The 12,132-nt window shown below is 37.0% G+C and overlaps 1 protein-coding gene across 2 annotated transcripts in view; it reads right to left on the reverse strand.

Annotated features, from left to right (window-relative positions):
* GABRA1 (gamma-aminobutyric acid type A receptor subunit alpha1) overlaps positions 1 to 12,132 on the reverse strand; it is a 288,453-nt gene that overhangs the window by 148,448 nt on the left and 127,873 nt on the right. The window lies entirely within an intron of this gene.

Below are 12,132 nucleotides of genomic sequence, written 5' to 3' on the forward strand. Positions count from 1 at the left end.
AGTAACATTTTGACAAAGTGTCTTCCATACTCTATCCAAAGCTAAAATATATATAGGTAAATAAAATTTGCCTTTACACTTTAATCTCCATGCTTGGCATAAACAGTTCTGCATTATTGGGGTGTTAAAGCTAGCTGTCAAATTAAATATTATTTTTATTAGAAGACCTGAGGATGTGCAAGAGCTCTCAGAGGGATAACCAGCCAAGGCTACATGTAGAATCTGCAAAACTAGTAGTTCATTAATCATTGTCTCAGTTATCTGAAACCAGGGCACAGTGTTTATATTTTGAGACACTGCATAGGGCCTGGTTAAACACCTTAACATGGTGAGAAAACTGGAAAATACATTAATAAAAATGTGATGTGCAGTGGCCACTAATGCTTGAACTCTACTCATGTTGTTGCCTTGCAAACATTAGAAGAGGCAAAGAAGGTAAAGCTAAAATGCATCAAAAGTGAAGAAGGCCTTATTCTCTAAAGTGGGACTTCTGCTTAGCAAAAGATTCTATAAGACGAATTAAGAGTGTAGCTTTAAATGTCCTTCTTTAACTTTTTTTAAAAAATGTCCTGAACTCATATTTATAGGAATAATGTACTAAATAGGAAAGAGCCAATCATATTGTTATATTAAATAGATTTCAGGTACAACGGTAGACCCTCAGGGCTCTCTCACCTCTTCATTCATAATGAGCTAAATTGTAAAGAGCCAACAGGAAGAGGTGAACTTGTACTTGTACACATATGGGACAATCACACATGCAGATCACTAACTAACATCTGTTACTATTTGATTTATTAAAAACAAAAAGTTGTTTGCTTTGCAATTTTTTTTTAATTTTGCAAGGCATTTTTCCCTTAACTTAAAGAATGAGGTGAAGCCATGCTGACTTCCATCATCCAATCATGTGTAAGCAAAAATACTGTTTTTTTCTTTGCATGTGATTAGGTTTTATTTGCAAAATTAATTTTCACAGATACGGTAAGGTAAAGGAAAAGTGCCTTTGTAAAGTGAACAGCCAATTTTTTTTTAGTAAATCAACCCCAATGCCTGTGTTTCTTCTATTTCTAATATAGGAAAACGTAGTATGTACGAAGGATTACATTACAACAAGTGCATGTTCCTTATCAAAACACTATTATCTTAAATATCATATGCTTGTATTTTGAGTACCACATTTAAAACACAAAACAAATACCACCATTCTCCAAAAGATCAATAAATTCTATTATACTACACTTAAAATCCAAATAAAAAAAATGAAATATCTACAAGTATACATAAATACATCATATCAATGTTAGCATATCTATCAGAGATAATTAACAAAACTATCATTTTCACTTCAGTATTAAAGACTACACATTAGATAATCAATTCATCTCTGGAGGTATGAATTCCTTCAGATCATCAACAGTATATACATGTATTATAGGATTTTTTTAAACTATTTCATTATAGCAGTTATAATGTAAAAATGTACATTCTAAGAACAGAATTCAATAATTAACTGTTTAGATCTGACAATACAATGTGATTCCACAGTTATATTCTTACAAAGACCTATAGGAAGCCAGTTTCTAAAACTCTATTTTACATGCTAAACATTTTTATCCATAAACATGTTTAAAGCTATAATCATAAAAAATGCAAAATGCGCTGGCATTTACAAAGAAAACCGCTGGCAGAGACAGTCAGACAAACTGTGCACTCAACAAATTAAACAAAATTCTGCCATGCTAATAATAATACAAACCACATAAATAGTATGAGTACAGTCAAAAACGCATGTGAAAAAAAAATATATATATAATATTATAATAAATATATATATATATATATATATATATATATATATATATATAAATATAGATATATATATATTTATTATAATATTATATATTATATATATATAAGTAAGTTTACAATGTGCGTAGATCAAAGCAACAGTCCCAATCAAAAGTGACATTCACCGCTGTGTAATGAGGAGTATCAGGAAGCTTCTACATTCACCCCATGGGCCATCACCAGTAGTTAGATTGACTCTTACCCGAATCTATGGACTCTGTTATGGAGTCAGATAGACCAACAAACAATATCCTAGTATTCGGTGGTGAGACCATAATGGATATATTTGGCCATAATGAGGGTAGAAGATTCCTCATAGAATCAAAACAGATAAGCCCACATAGTGTGAATCCAAAAAACGCATTTATTAAAAGAATATTATTTTGGGCTCCCTCCTGCCTGATTAACCAAAAGTTGTCTATAAGGGTGTACCCTCTTTACAACTAAAATTAGCTCCAAATGTCTTAGACCGTCCTAAGAAAACATCTTTTTTTCAGGACTTAACGGGTTACTTCCAATGCAGGAAGTGCCACTGCCAAGTATGTCAAGTTAACTTATTCAAAGGTAGAAAGATAAATACATTTACTTCTACTGCCACCTTTGAATCATACACCATTAAGTCATTTATCACGTGTGCCTCTTAAAAATATTGCATATCTTATTTGTTGTCATTGTTGCCAAAAGTATGTGGGGAGAGCCATGTGCACGTTCTCAGTATGTGTGAATGAACATTAAAAACATCCAAAAAAAAAATGAGAGAGCATAGTGTTCCTAAACACTACCCATGTTGTCACAATAGGGACCCGAGAGAAACAGTGTTCATAGCTATTCAGTGCTATGTTCAGTGCTATGAAGCACTGTTGAGAGGTGGAGCAACTAAAAGGGGAGTTTTCCAATTAGAGACCCACTGGATACATAAACTGAAATCTTATAGTCCCTATGGCATGAACATTGAATGGGATGTCAACATTATTTATTTATTAATAACGTATGATTCCATGTAACGTTTTGACCACTGTTCTATATCCATCTTATTGAATACATTTTTTAATTATATTATAATTGTTTTTGTATATAAGAATATATTGTTATGGTTTGTTAAAATTATTAAAGCGGAGTTCCGGCCTCAAATACCTTTTTTAACTAAAAATACCCCTATAATACTAATCCATTGCCCTTTACAGAACCGCTATTCTCATACTTACAAGGTGTATGGTATTGGATTTTAGTCAAAATCTTACTTTTAAAAAGGCTGTCTGGGCGCGGCCATCTTGGATGCGGGCATCTGAAGACGCAGTGTAATCTGCTGTGTCCTTCTTCCTGATTCCAGGGAGTGTTCTGGGAGTTCTTCCTGATTCCAGCCTCCTGGGAGTGATGACAAACATCTCCCAGGATGCAATGCAAAGGCAGAAGTGATGTCAGTGGCTGCGGCCACTGCGGGGGGAGGAGGAGGAAGTACAATAGAAAATGCCCTGAAAATAAGGTAAGGGATCCCCCAAAAAAATTGAAAATGCCCAATTGTTAATCAGCATAGTGAGCACTCCAGGAATCACTAAAGTTGCCAAATAGGCCGGAACTCCACTTTAATGTATAGGTTCCCCATGCAGCAGGTGTTGGAGTGACACCCATATTTATTTAACCTCTTAGCGCCTAAGGGTAAAACAAATCTTAATACCTAAGTCCAATTTTGCAACTTTGACATGTGTTAATAAACCTGTGCATGTCATCACAACTACTTTGTGCATCTAGGTGGGTTATACCTTGTTTTTTTCAGGACAAATTGGACTTTTATTTGGTGGTAAATGGTAATGGATATCTCCTGATTTTTTTTTTGTACTATCTAAGGAACACTAGCCCAAAACAGTAAAAAAAAAATCATTTTTTTAATATAACTGTATATTTCCTGCTACTACCATAACCTACCACCAAAAAGCAACCCAAAATAAGTTCTCTTGCCCCTGATAATCGCTGCAATACCATATATGTGTATATTAGTTGTTGTTTGTACCCATAGTAGAGCCCAGAAATAATAGTGAGCATTTTGCTTTTTTTCCTATTCTGCACACCGACACTAACACTAACTGACATTGATACTAATTGAAAAAAAAATAAAAAATCCTGTCTAAAAAATACTGACCCTGACCTTTGATCCTGACCTTGACCCAAACACTAACCCTGGGTCTGACCTAGATCAAACCTTGATCTAGGTATTTTCTAATTATTATTATTATTTCCTACACACACTTTTTTTCTTTCTCTGGAAGGACAGAGAATGATTCAATGTATCTGTCCCATCCATGCACAGAGACAGAAGACATGGGGGCGGGCTTTACAGTGACTGATCAGTGTGATGGCCAATCAGAGGCTATCACAGCGATCAGGTGTCCTGGAATCAGACATTCCTGATGGGAGCACGCAGCACAAAGGGAGATACGCAAATATGTGGCACCACGGAAAAAAGCCCAGTCCATACAGTCGGTGTAAAGGGGTTAAATGAGAGTAATATCTTGTTACTTACCATCTACAATTAGTTCCTTATAGTGATGTTTAAATTTTTGACATTTTCTATGGTTTTTTTAAAATGTACTATTTGGGGTGAGATGCAAATCATATTTGTATTACCACTCCTTTATTTTTATGTTTCATCATCTTTATTTTACAGCATATATATTTATGTAAAAACACTTTTGACTAGGGTCCAATGTTTTCTCATATTGCATCGGACGTCAGGCGGTGCTAGGTCCCACCTAGATTTTTACTGTGGGCGTTTTATTTGGCCTGTTCAGATATATATCCTTTAGTTAGTGGGTTGGGATACATACTGGGCCCAGGGTATCGTATGACCTTCGGCCCGGGCCGTTCAGCCATCTTAATTTGAAAAAGAGGCTAGATCATTCACCCGCTGTTCAGCCATTCCAAAAACTATAAAAGGAAATGGAGGCTAGGTTATCTATTCGGCCATCTTAGATCCAGAAAGAGGCTTTGCCATCTTTCGGCCATTCTGCTATTTTAGATTCAGAAAGAAGCTTGGCTATCTTTGTCGGCCATCTATGGGGACACATTGAGATTTGTTAGATTGGCAATTAGGGTGTCACTTCCCCTACTGAAAAGGTATTTATTTGGTGTAGCGACTTGTGGTGCGGTAATGCCGCCGATGATGTCAAATATGATGAAACACATTGGGCCGAGCTAATGCTTGTGACATCGCCACGCTTGCATGCAATCTCTAGAGTATCTGGATTCATTTACTACTATGTTTAGTATACACCATACTGTTTTTATGATCTTTATGTGAGTAGTTCTCCACATTATTTTTAATAAATGTGTTTTAAGGATTCACACTATGTGAGCATATCTGTTTTGATTCTATGAGGAATCTTGTACCACCATCGTGGCCATTTATATCTATTTTAACGCTGAGGAACTGAAGGTATCATAAGGATCAGATGTAACCACCTGGGTCTCGGCACTGAATACTAGGATATTGCTTGCAGGCCAATCTGACTTTGTAATATAGTCCATAGATTATGGTAAGAGTCCATCTAACTATTGGTGACGGCTCACATGGTGAATATAAAAGCTTTCTGATACTCCGTCCTCATTACACTGCGGCGGATGTGACTTTTGATTGGGCCTGCCACTTTTATCTAAGCACATTTTAAATGGACTTATAATTTATATTATTTTTTTTCACATAAGTTTTTCACTCTATTTATGTGGTTTGTGTTATCAATAGCGTGGCAGAATTTTGTTTATTATGTTTAAAGCTATACCTAGGAGACAACATATCAGATTAAGCCCCCATTCAAACTGGTGCAACTTGTCAAGTCTCACTACATTGCTGGAAATGGAACCATTCATATTGCTGTGACTCATGTTGCAGTGATTTTAAAAAGGGTTCCTGCACTACTTTTTACCAATTTTATTGTGACTTGCATAGACTTCTGTTAAATGAAGTTGCAAGCTGCAATGCAATCAGCAGTGCAAATCTCACTGATGTGCGGCTTTGAAACCGTGCTGAAGTAGCGCAATTTCAAACCCGCATGGGTGTGAATGGGGGCTAACGCATAATTGTTCAGATTTAAACAACTTCTGAAGGAGAAACACGGGAGCGTGTGTGCTTGTATGCAGTTTGAGCATAAATGCATTCTACTGACCAGAATATTCATTTATTTTGGCCATCGGAATACATTTATGCGCATAAACACATTTAGATGCATTTACACGTGTACAAGCATTTTTTCTGCTCAAAAGCTCCTTTCATAACAAGTCTTTTTTTTCCTCTGCCCATAAAATTCCTCTTCAAATACTCCTGTAAATGCTTGGTCACACAGGCTAACATAGAGGTGCATAAAAAAGGATGATTGCCTGTATAAGGCCTCAATCATATGGATGTGAAAAAAAAAACACATTTACAACCTTTTTTTTTACAGATCTAAATGTAGCTGCATTATTTTCAATGGAGACTTTCACACAGGTGCATAAATATGCATTGCGTTCAGATCCCTAATTAAAAATCCTAAAAAAAAAAAGTACACCATTGGAAAAAAAAAGGACATCACAAATTTTACTCATTAAAAAAAAGGATCTATTTACTGATCATTTACACAGTAACTTTTGTTCCTTGCCTAATGATCAGTAAATATGTTTATGGCCGTGTTCCGGCCATGTGAATGTAGTCTAAGTGTCGTTTTTTTATAAGCTCCATATGCATGAGGCCTTAATGATGAGAGATGTCAACAGGGCAAATAAAAGTAATTATAATGTTATGAAGGATAAAGGAGAGACTTTTCCTAAAATCTTTTCAACCAGATACAGTGCCAAATTTAAGCATATTAAGCGGATTACTAGTCATTATATACCAACATCTTATAGTGATCCTGTTTATCTAAGGGAATGAAGTTTGTAGGTTGGAGAAATCTCACACTTGGTAATGTTTAATCACCAAACATGTTTACTTTGAAGTGGAAGATCAATGGTAACTGGCTTTCTACAATGTACAAAGGTCGTGTATAGGTGTGGTAATTCCAAATGTTCATGTTGCAAATATGGTTATAATCCTCATGAAATAAGGTCAACCTTATTATAGTAAATATATTTACTAAGTATACTGGTACACTTTTAGTGTACCAATTGACTGTTCAGATTTATATTGTATGATTTTACATGTGGTATTTCTCACAGACAGTATATGGGTAATTTTAACAAAGGGTCATGTGATATAAATACCAATAAGAAAATAAATCTAGCTACATATTTAACTGATGTTCATAAGAATAATGTGGGACTATTTAAAAATTGCAGATTTTCACTTTGATGAGAGGTGGTGGTCAGCTTTCTTTTCTTTGTTGCCGAGAGGTATTGGACACTAAAACCCAACCCCAAGGAAACCTAAAAATCCTCCCTGGAAGTGGGACGGCACCTGCTCTGCAAGAGTTAAATGCTTGCTCCTGCCAAGGGGATGAAAGCAGTTTTACTTATTTGATCCTCTCCTCCCCTGACAGACAGAACTCCCCCATGCTCCAGGATTGTGGAATGTTCCTAAATTTCCTCATGTCCAAGGCAGGACTGTAGGCCCTGCATCTTGATGATGTCTGTGGACTCTAGACCACTGGAGCATAGGGTAGTAGAGCAGAGGTTCATGAAGAATTTGAGTCATGTGGATACCTGAGGTGTATCTGGGTTACAGCTTGGTTATGATCTTATATGGCCCCTCCCCTAAGGAGGTGGAGAGGGGGACACAAGTGATTTTATTAAGTCTACTGAAATGTAAATATTACATAATGCATCAACATAATTATACTGTAACTTGCAGTATTGTATTCCTAAATGGGATAGAAAATATTTCTAGAGTGTTCAGCTGCAAATCATGCATATAATTAAATCAAGGGCTGAAATAAAAAAAAGGGCCACCTACAGCCCCACAAATCATTCTGATATGCCTGTAAAATTTGCTCTGTGTTAGAAAACCTTTAAAAAAAATATGACATCAGAACAACACAAACATTATTGGCAGTCCAGCAAGAGTACAGAAAACTAATTTGTGTTGGAACTTTCAGAAACATAAGATACAACAGCATTTGTTGGATATTACAAGCAAAAAATCTGTATACAATATACAGAATTTGGACTGTGCACTGAGGTCCATCACACACAAAGAATCAAAGTCTCTAGGGAATCTTCATTGCTATAGGTCAGGGATCCTCAAACTACGACCCTCCAGCTGTTGTGGAACTACACATCCCATGAGGCATTGTAAAACTCTGACATTCACAGACATGACTAGGCATGATTGGAATTGTAGTTCCTGAACAACTGGGGGGCGTTAGTTTGAAGATCCCTGCTATAGGTTCTTAAAACAAATATGACAAAATAGCAAAAAGCCGGGTTGGGACTTTAAATGAGTGACATGATGCGGCTTGCAGGAAACAATATTTATTGAAAAATACATATCGATGACAATGATAACATGTTGCATATATTTTATAGCCCAGATCAAATAAATGGCTATTGTATAGCCCAATTCCAGTATACCCAAAATAACCACATAGCCATTTGACCAAGAATAATATGTAATATAGTAATAATAACATCAGTGGACTGTGTGGTTTAACAGTATACTTGTAATTATTAAAAACATAACATCTTTAGACTTGACGCGTTTCGTGGATTGCATATTGTCCACTTCTTCAGAAGTCGATGTATGATCTATAAAAAAATATGTATGTATGAGACAAAGGCTAATGAGGATGATTGGGAACTGGAAAAAAGGGGGGGGGTTGGAAGAGGTAATGACCTCAAATGCCTAGAACTTACATTGCAAAATGGGTGTTCGCTGGCCTGGAGAGCAAGGCATGGTCTCGGGTGTCTCCCACGGGAGCTGAGGGCACCCAGAGCCGGCAAACATGGCCGAACACGCACACATATGGAGAATGGGGGCTTGAGTAAATGGAATGCAGAATGGTACACAAGGCAGCAGAGCAGAAATTATCTCTAAAAATAAAAAATGTATTGTATGATTACAAGAATTATATATATGAAAAATATATTAGATATATAGAGATATATAAAGAGTAAAAATATCATACTGCTGCCCAGGTAAAAGTGTGGAGAAAAACTGATCCGTGATGGGTGTAGCATCAAGGGGAGGTGAGTGGGAATAGAGTAGGTGCAGAGTGTGATTTGAGGGACAAAAGAGCCCAAAAATGAAAGTGATAGGTAGGAGGATGTAAAGTGATAAGGCCCAATGTGAATTGGAAAAAACAACATGTGAAAAACAAAATAAGAGGAGTGGCAGTGGTGCATGGAGTAGAAATAACAATGAAAAACAGAGCCAATTAACCATTAGATGTGAGAGTTGAAGCCATGAACAAATGAGGATCACCAGAAGAGCATAAAAGGGGGATATGCTTGGCCGGGCCACCGGTCTGCCTATGGTGCTAACCGCTCCGCGTTGAGCCACAGGTCTGCACTGGCGTGACGCTGGGACCTCAGTGCTTGGCTGCATCGGCGGCCACTACACATGTGTGCAAGTAGTCTGGGCTTCAACTCTGGTATATATCCCCCTTTTATGCTCTTCTGGTGATCCTCATTTGTTCGTGGCTTCAACTCTCACATCTAATGTTTAATTGGCTCTGTTTTTCATTGTTATTTCTACTCCATGCACCACTGCCACTCCTCTTATTTTGTTTTTCACATGTTGTTTTTTCCAATTCACATTGGGCCTTATCACTTTACATCCTCCTACCTATCACTTTCATTTTTGGGCTCTTTTGTCCCTCAAATCACACTCTGTTCCTACTCTATTCCCACTCACCTCCCCTTGATGCTACACCCATCACGGATCAGTTTTTCTCCACACTTTTACCTGGGCAGCAGTATGATATTTTTACTCTTTATATATCCCTATATATCTAATATATTTTTCATATATATAATTCTTGTAATCATACAATACATTTTTTATTTTTAGAGATAATTTCTGCTCTGCTGCCTTGTGTACCATTCTGCATTCCATTTACTCAAGCCCACATTCTCCATATGTGTGCGTGTTCGGCCATGTTTTCCGTCTCTGGGTGCCCTCAGCTCCCGTGGGAGACACCCGAGACCATGCCTTGCTCTCCAGGCCAGCGAACACCCATTTTGCAATTTAAGTTCTAGGCATTTGAGGTCATTACCTCTTCCAACCCCCCCCCCTTTTTTCCAGTTCCCAATCATCCTCATTAGCCTTTGTCTCATACATACATATTTTTTATAGATCATACATCGACTTCTGAAGAAGTGGACAATACGCAATCCACGAAACGCGTCAAGTCTAAAGATGTTATGTTTTTAATAATTACAAGTATACTGTTAAACCACACAGTCCACTGATGTTATTATTACTATATTACATATTATTCTTGGTCAAATGGCTATGTGGTTATTTTGGGTATACTGGAATTGGGCTATACAATAGCCATTTATTTGATCTGGGCTATAAAATATATGCAACATGTTATCATTGTCATCGATATGTATTTTTCAATAAATATTGTTTCCTGCAAGCCGCATCATGTCACTCATTTAAAGTCCCAACCCGGCTTTTTGCTATTTTGTCATTTTATATGAATAGGGATGGAGACGCATGACAATCCCATCGTGCGCCTCATCTAAAGTCCCAAACCTTCCCCCCCCTTTTTTTCGACTTAAAACAAATATAGTAGAGTACAAACTGGAAACTTCTGCTTATTTTGCTGTATCTTACCTATAACTTTTTATGTATACTAATAATGAATTTTTGTTGGGAGACCGTATTTGTATTTGACCAAAGAACGATGCAAATATATACAAATTATATATATATATATATATATATATATATATATATATATATATACATACATACATACTATATTGTCAAACATATTGGAACACCTGCCTTTACACACAATTTAAATGAAAATTAATTTAAATTTAATGGCATCCCAGTCTTTGTCCACAGAGTTCAATATTGAGTTGGCCCACCCTTTGCAGCTATAACAGCTTCAACTCTTCTGGGAAGGTTGTCCACAAGGTTAAGGAGTGTGTCTATGGTAGTGTTTGACCATTCTTCCAGAAGCCCATTTGTGAGGTCAGGCACTGATGATGTTTTTTAGAGTGTTTTTTTTTTAAAAAAAACACACACAGCCAAACTAGCACCTAGTCCTAATTACTTTTGTTTCAGCAGTCAATACAACTAGCCCCATCTAAAAGTGCAGCCTTTTTGTATGGCAGTGACCAGGTCAATATCCTTGAGCCAAATAGATGAGGAATAGTGATAGGAATTATTGAGAGCCACTGCAGTGTAACACTGCATTGTACTGCGTATGATGATGAATAAGAATGAGAATCATTGTAACTTCACAAAAGCTCTGAGCAGCATGGAGATGTGTTCACTTTTAGGTAAAAACAGAAAATGTAAAAAATCTGCTGCAGCAAAATTTGTACGTGGGAATTGCATCTGATAACTTAAAGTAGTTGTAAACAAGTCATACTTAAATAGTTACATACTGTGGGTACTGCTCATATTAATAATATGTATTAAAAACACCCCTCTCATTTTTGTAAATATTTTATTATATATTTTCATGTGACAACACTGAAGAAATGACACTTTGCTACAATGTAAAGTAGTGAGTGCACAGCTTGTATAACAGTGTAAATTTGCTGTCCCCTAAAAATAACTCAGCACACAGCTAATAATGTCTAAACCGCTTGCAACAAAAGTGAGTACACCCCTAAGTGAAAATGCCCAATTTGGGCCCAATTAGCCATTTTCCTTCCCCAGTGTCATGTAACACATTAGTGTTACAAGATCTCAGGTGTGAATGGGGAGCAGGTGTTATCACTCTCACTCTCTCATACTGGTCACTGGAAGTTCAACATGGCACCTCTTGGCAAAAAACTCTCTGAGTATCCAAAGAAAAAGAGTTGTTGTCTACATAAATATGGCCTAGGCTATAAGAAGATTGCCAAGACCCTGAAACTGAGTTGCAGCACAGTGGCCAAGACCATACAGTGGTTTAACAGGACAGGTTCCACTCAGAACAGTCCTCGCCATGGTCGACCAAAGGAGTTGAGAGCACATGCTCTGCATCATATCCAGAGGTTGTCTTTGGGAAATAGACATATGAGTGCTGCCAGCATTGCTGCAGAGGTTGAAGGGGTGGGGAGTCAGCCTGTCAGTGCTCAGACCATATGCCGCACACTGCATAAAATTGGTCTGCGTGGCTGTCGTCCCAGAAGGAAGCCTCTTCTAAAGAT

This window comes from Pelophylax lessonae, assembly GCF_965119305.1.
Source record: "Pelophylax lessonae genome assembly, chromosome: 4".
Classification (NCBI taxonomy): domain Eukaryota; kingdom Metazoa; phylum Chordata; class Amphibia; order Anura; family Ranidae; genus Pelophylax; species Pelophylax lessonae.